Source organism: Barbus barbus, assembly GCF_936440315.1.
Source record: "Barbus barbus genome assembly, chromosome: 34".
NCBI lineage: Eukaryota > Metazoa > Chordata > Actinopteri > Cypriniformes > Cyprinidae > Barbus > Barbus barbus.
Window position 1 is genome coordinate 18,432,419 of NC_136762.1, and position 6,965 is coordinate 18,439,383.

Here is a 6,965-nt window from a genome sequence, read left to right on the forward strand (position 1 = left end):
GAGCCATGATGGATCAGGGTCCTTGGCCTTGGCCTTTGGCCTGGCCACTATGGCCATGGCTATATGCCCCCCCCCCCCCCAAAAGATTTTCTTGCCTTGACTTTGGAATATAGGGGGGGGGGGGCGCTCTGGAGGAGCGGGCACTGGAAGAACGGGCCCTGGAGAGGCGGACACTGGAGGAACGGGTCCTAGAGAGGTGGGCACTGGAGGAACGGGCCCTGGAGAGGCGGGCGATGGAGGCCGCTGATGAGGAGCCTGCTCTAGAGGGCGCTTTCGAGGGGCTGGCACTGGGGTTGAGTCAGCGGCAGCATAGAATTCCCCGCGGACAGTGGGTTTGGGAGAGCCGCGGATGGCCGGACTTGCGGGAGCCATGGATGACAGCTTCCCTCCAACTCAGTCCGGTGGTGTCTCGGAGGTCCACGGGACGGTGGTAGTTGGGCCCGAGCCAGAACAGCTTATTAAGGTTTATGTCATCCCACGTCTTGCAGAACTCCCTGGCATACTCAAGCTGTGTCCGAAACCACTCCCTATCCAATATATAGTGCACTTTATCGGGTGTCAGCCATTTTGTAGTGCTGTCCGAATTCTGAGTGAACGACTTCATTCCCTACATTCTTTTTACCCACAATGCATTCTGATTTCGAGTGTACAACCAATGTACACTCGCTGAAGCACTATTTCCCACAATCCACAGCGGAGAACCGATGAGCTGGAAGAGAGAGCGGGAGTGAGCGAGTTTGAATGAGAGATGCCGTTTAAATTACATCATTTATTATTATTTGGTTGATATTTAAAAATGTTCGTTGGTCTACGGCCATTGTCATCTTATCTGAGTGCAAAAACGCTGCTTGGGAGAGATTCAAGATACTACAAAAACTGTTTTTGCAACAGTCAAGTCTCACGCTCAGTGTACACATCACCGTCCGAATCCATTCACTTCATTTCGTTCACTCCTTCTGATATAGTCCACTCATCTGCCATTCACTATATAGGGATTAGTAAATGAGTGAACGAGGGAGCGATTTCGGACACAGCTCAAGACTAGACAGAAACTGAAGGCTTATAAAGACAGGGAACAAAGGAGCAAACGAGATAATTACTAAACTCAGGTGAACAGAATAAACAATGTGTGTGTACATTGAAACTGTACAGCAAGACCAGAAACTAATTATATAACAAAAGAGTTTTACAGTCATTAGAGTTGACAAAAACATACAATCTATAAACAAAATCCATCCTCCTGAATTAATATATCTTTAAACTGTGACTCAACACAGTTGTCTGAATGTAGACACACAAGTAGGCCTAAAGGTTATACTTGGGTAAAGGGACACAGTTTTGCGTCTTTGAGTAAACCCCGTTCCCAATTTTATCTGGGTGTGATATGTCCAAAAGCATTAAGTAACTTTTGTAACTAACAGATATTTAAATATATATATATATTTTTTTAAATAAATATGTAAAATAAAAAGAGTGGTGCACTGAAGCTTCCTTTAGAAGCTGACTTCTTGTTCTCACAAGGGTTATGCAGCAATATTGTTACATAACTATTACTAATGTATCGAGATATTGAGTATCACAAAGTCCATAAATTACAATCACATAACATTTCTTACTTTAAAGAAAGTTTCACAAAACTATCGTGGTGTCTTGGGTGCTGCACTTTTTGTGGGTCAATGTTTTTAAACATATTTACATCGTTCTAACAGTGTGTGGTTCTGTGTGGTGGAGGTATCACTCAGGAGATTAATCAGAGCAAAAAGTCATTAAATAAACATTTGCTTTGGAGCTTGGTTAGGTGCAAAGGGATCAGGCAGCTTCTCCTCATCTTGCCAGGCGGGTTGCATCATTGCCAAACAATTAGGTAACACAAATTACACTGATATACAAACTTGTGGTTTACCACTGATGGCCTTCTTAACAACCTCTAAAGCACATAATTAGTCACATAGGATTTGACTCTGGGAAGATTTGATAAACTATGCACGTCTGATCCTTAGAGATTTTACCAGTGTTAGAATGGAAGGCCTATGCATATACAGTACATATACAGTGGGGCAAATAAGTATTTGGTACACTGCCAATTTTTCAGGTTTTCCCACTTACAAAGAATGGAGAGATCTGTCATTTTCATCGTCGGTACACCTCAACTGTGAGAGACAGAATATAAAAAAAATCCAGAAAATCACATTGCATGATTTTTGAATAATTAACTTCCATTTTGTTGCATGAAATAAGTATATGATACAATAGAAAAATAGAACTTAATGTTTGGTACAGAAACCTTTGTTTACAATTACAGAGGTCAGACGTTTGCTGTAGCTCTTGACCAGGTTTGCACACACTGCAGCAGGGATTTTGGCCCACTCCTCCATACAGGTCTTCTCCAGATCTTTCAGGTTTCGGGGCTGTTGCTGGGCAACACGGAGTTTCAGCTCCCTCCATAGATTTTCTATTGGGTTCAGGTCTGGAGACTGGCTAGGCCACTCCAGGACCTTGAAATACTTCTTATGGAGCCACTCCTTAGTTGCCCTTGCTGTGTGTTTGGGGTCATTGTCATGCTAGAAGACCCAGCCACGACCCATCTTCAATGCTCTTACTGAGGGAATGAGGTTGTTGCCCAAAATCTCACGATACATGGCCCCATCCATCCTCCCCTCAATACGGTGAAGTCGTCCTGTCCCCTTTGCAGAAAAGCACCCCCAAAGCATGATGTTTCCACCCCCATGCGTCACAGTTGGGATGGTGTTCTTGGGATTGTACTCATCCTTCTTCCTCCAAACAGTGGAGTGGAGTTTATAACAAAAAGTTATATTTTGGTCTCATCTGACCACATGACCTTCTCCCATGCCTCCTGTGGATCATCCAGATGGTCTTTGGCAAACTTCAGATGGGCCTGGACATGTGCTGGCTTGAGCAGGGGGACCTTGTGCGCGCTGCAGCATTTTAAACCATGACAGTGTAATGTGTTACTAATGGTAACCGTTGAGACTGTGGTCCCAGCTCTCTTCAGGTCATTGACCAGGTCCTCCCGTGTAGTTCTAGGCTGATCCCTCACCTTTCACAGGATCATTGACACTCCACGACGCGAGATCTTGCATGGAGCCCCAGTCCGAGGGAGATTGATAGTCATCTTTAATTTCTTCCATTTTCAAATAATTGCGCCAACAGTTGTTGCCTTCTCACCAATCTGTTTGCCTATTGTCCTGTAGCCCATCCCAGCCTTCTGCAGGTCTCCAATTTTGGTTCTAGTGTCCTTAGACAGCTCTTTGGTCTTGCCCATAGTGGAGAGGTTGGAGTCTGATTGATTGAGTGCGTGAACAGGTGTCTTTTATACAGGTAACAAGTTAAAATGCAATTAATACAGGTAATGAGTGGAGGATAGGAGGGCTTCTTAAAGACAAACTAACAGGTCTGTGAGAGCCAGAATTCTTGCTGGTTGGTAGGTGATCAAATACTTATTTCATGAAATATAATGGAAGTTAATTATTTAAAAATCATACAATGTGATTTTCTGGATTTTTGTTATATTCTGTCTTTCATAGTTGAGGTGTACCTACGATGAAAATTACAGATCTCTCCATTCTTTGTAAGTGGGAAAACTTGAAAAATCGGCAGTGTATCAAATACTTATTTGCCCCACTGTACATATACATATACATGTGCATTTACTGTACATATACATATATGGGTTACATCACTGGAAAGCAATAAGGAAACATAAATTACACTATGTAAAATTGTGGTTTATCACTGATGGCCTTCTTAAAAACCTCTAAAACACATAATTAATCACATAGGTTTTGACTCTGGGAAGATTTGGTCAATTATTTTCTGTGAAGCATGTCTGATGCTTAGAGATTTTACCAGAGTTAAAATGAAAGGCATATGTATACTTATACTGTACATACATACACATATGTATTTGGCAAGACCAAAGACATATGCAGGTTGCATCATTGGCAAACAATGATAGAATGGAAGGCCTGTAAAAAAAGATCCAGATTAAATAAATAAATAAAAATAAAATGCAATAAAATAAAGGTAGCTCTATATTGATGTTTAAAGGCATTACAGTTTATTAACATTAAAATATATGCTAAAACTAAAATGAGCACTGATATAATATTTAAGCAAGTTTAACATTTACATCATTCCAGCCAATTAAATAGCTGGAGAACAGCAGCAATTCTTGTTGTTGACCTAAATCATGCAGGTAGGGAGGCAGACTTTTGATCCCCCTAAATGCTCCAGATCTTCTTTATCATAAAGCTTGTTCGATATTTCCCTCTTCCCTCAATATTTAAGTTCAGTGCACTTCAGAAAACAAGCAGCTGTGAGCTACGTGTCTTAATGCCCTTATGAGTGACGGCACTGCAGATCAAGCTGCCAATGTAAGTTCAAGTTCAAGTTTATTTGTATAGCGTTCTTTACGATACAAATCACTGCAAAGCAGCTCTACAGGAAATGAAGTTTCCACAATATATTTATATATTGCAGAAATTTTATATATTTAACTTATGGCAAAATTTGGTAATTCTGTATGTTGTCTGAGCATTGGCATCCTCTGAGGTCCTCTGAGGGGTTGGCATTATCTTTTCTCAGGTGTTCGGTCATCTCAGATCATTTAAGGGTTGGATCCAGACTGAAGCTTCTGTCATTCCTAGTTACCACGTGATGTTAATCACGGGCAGAAACAGAGAAACAAATAGAGACATAATTAGCGTAGCTGCTGTTCCATCTAAGCAAAAATGATTTGTTCAACCCAAGCTAAAGAATAATAATAATGTACATTTGATCAGATATAACTGCAGTACAAGATTATAAAATGCATTATGTGAATGCTTGGATAAAGAGATGTGTCTTTAATCTAGATTTAAACAGAGAGAGTGTATTCTGAACCCCGAATGTTATCAGGAAGGCTATTCCACAGTTTGGGTGTACAATGTACTTTCGTCTCTGAGAACAACTTTTTCTGCTGCACTGTAGAACAAACATAATGGTAAAATAAGGCAGAGCAAGACAGTTCACAGTCAATAATTGCTAGCTCTGTTAATGACTAGCCATAAGAAACAGACAAACATTCTGAATATGCTTATCGAGCAGTGAATATTTGACATCTTATATAACAGATTAGTTGGAAAGGAAAGAAAAATACTTTACTACAAAATTACTTTATAAATGCAACAGTGCATGTAACTGATATATAACTTAACTTATTTCATAAAAGGAAAATAAATAGTTTCAAATAATTAATGATATCCTTTTAAGTCAATTTTGAGAAATTAGAATAAAAAGAAATCCTAAAATTTAGGTCTACATATAAAATCCTAGATACAATATATAGATAAAAATCTTCTTAAAAATGTTTATACTTCTAAAAAACTTATCAACAATTATTATCAACAATTTTGCAAAAACATATTAGCTATCCAGTCACAAACAATCCAGTCTTATTAACCACATCATTAAAACCTTGGATACTAAACAAAACATTAAAAAAATTTTACTAAAAAACTTTTAAAAAATGTATAAACATACAAAAAAAAACATATGATTACTATTAATAATTTTTCAAAAGCACATTGCCTATCGATTCACAAGCACTCCTTCAAGTTACAGCCAACTTGATGTGTTTTGTTTGGATTGTTTGGTTGTTAATTGCTGTAATGATGCTTTGCGTTCATAGCGTGAAATTAATCCATCCTTTGGGAAAATAAATCCCATTCCTTTGTCATGAAGCACATCTTCAGCAGTATAAAAGTGGGCTGCCCATCTCTAATTATCTTTTAATTTATCTTCCAACAGAGGCAGTGTGGTGAGTGAACAAGCATAAAGTTGATTGGAAATCAGATCAGATGCAGAAACTCCTAATAATCCAGTGAACATTACATTAGATGTTTTAGAAACCTACTGCTATATTCTATATTGTTCTCATTCAAACTAAATACATTTTCTTTTGCAAACTTCCTTTCAGGCTTTGTAACTTCAGCAGCTCTGCAGAGTACTTGAAACCATGCAGAATCTGATGACCTCCCAGGCAACACGATGTCTAGCATTAACCTCTCTGTCATTGTGAAGGTGTGTGTAGTGATTCCGTTCTTCATTGCCTTCCTGTTCTTCATCCTCCTGACGCTGTACACCTTTGAATCTCACAGGCAGTTCTTTGACAGCTCTCGTTACATCCTCTTCACCTACATGCTGATCAATGACACCTTGCAGCTGCTCTCCTCTGTATCCCTTTTCTTGCTAGTGATGGGTGGTGTACAGTTTGCAATCGTCTTCTGTGCTCCATTGCTGTTTGTGTCCACTGCTGCCTTTCTAAACACCCCACTCATACTTTCCACCATGTCATTGGAGCGCTACGTGGCTATTTTCTACCCGCTTCACTGTCCTGCCATCTGGAGACCTGAATGGATTTGGATCATCATTCTAAGCCTCTGGATCATCAGCTGCATTCTGCCCACCGTTGACTTTGTCTTGATGCAGCTCAAGCCGGACGTGTCCATTCGAACCCTGTGCTCTGCAAAACTGCTGTGCTCAATGCTTTTCCCATTCAAGCTCTGTTCAAAGTTAGCCTCAACGGGATCTTCTTTGCAGTGGTTGCTGTGCACATCCTCTTCCCGTACATTCGGATCCTGTTGGAGACCCGGCGAATGCGGCAGGATATTGACCCGCAATAAAGAAGTCAAAATAACTAAATAACAGTAACAATGGGTTTGTTACTGCATTTGTGATAGTGACAGATCTATCTATCTATCTACAGTGGTGTGAAAAAGTGTTAGCCCCCTTCCTGAAATTTTTTTTTTTTTGCATGTTTGTCACACTTTAATGTTTCAGATCATCAAACAAATTTAAATATTAATCAAAGATAACACAAGTAAACACAACATGCAGTTTTTGAATTAAGTTTTTTATTATGAAGGGAAAACAAAATCCAAACCCACATGGCCCTGTGTGAAAAA

General features: G+C 39.7%; 1 pseudogene across 1 annotated transcript; it reads left to right on the plus strand.

The window, feature by feature from the left end:
- The first annotated feature begins 6,016 nt into the window (after window positions 1-6,016).
- Window positions 6,017-6,683, plus strand: LOC306853836 (annotated as a pseudogene). The gene has a single exon. The product of its transcript is annotated as an uncharacterized misc_RNA (transcript).
- The last annotated feature ends 282 nt before the right edge of the window (window positions 6,684-6,965 follow it).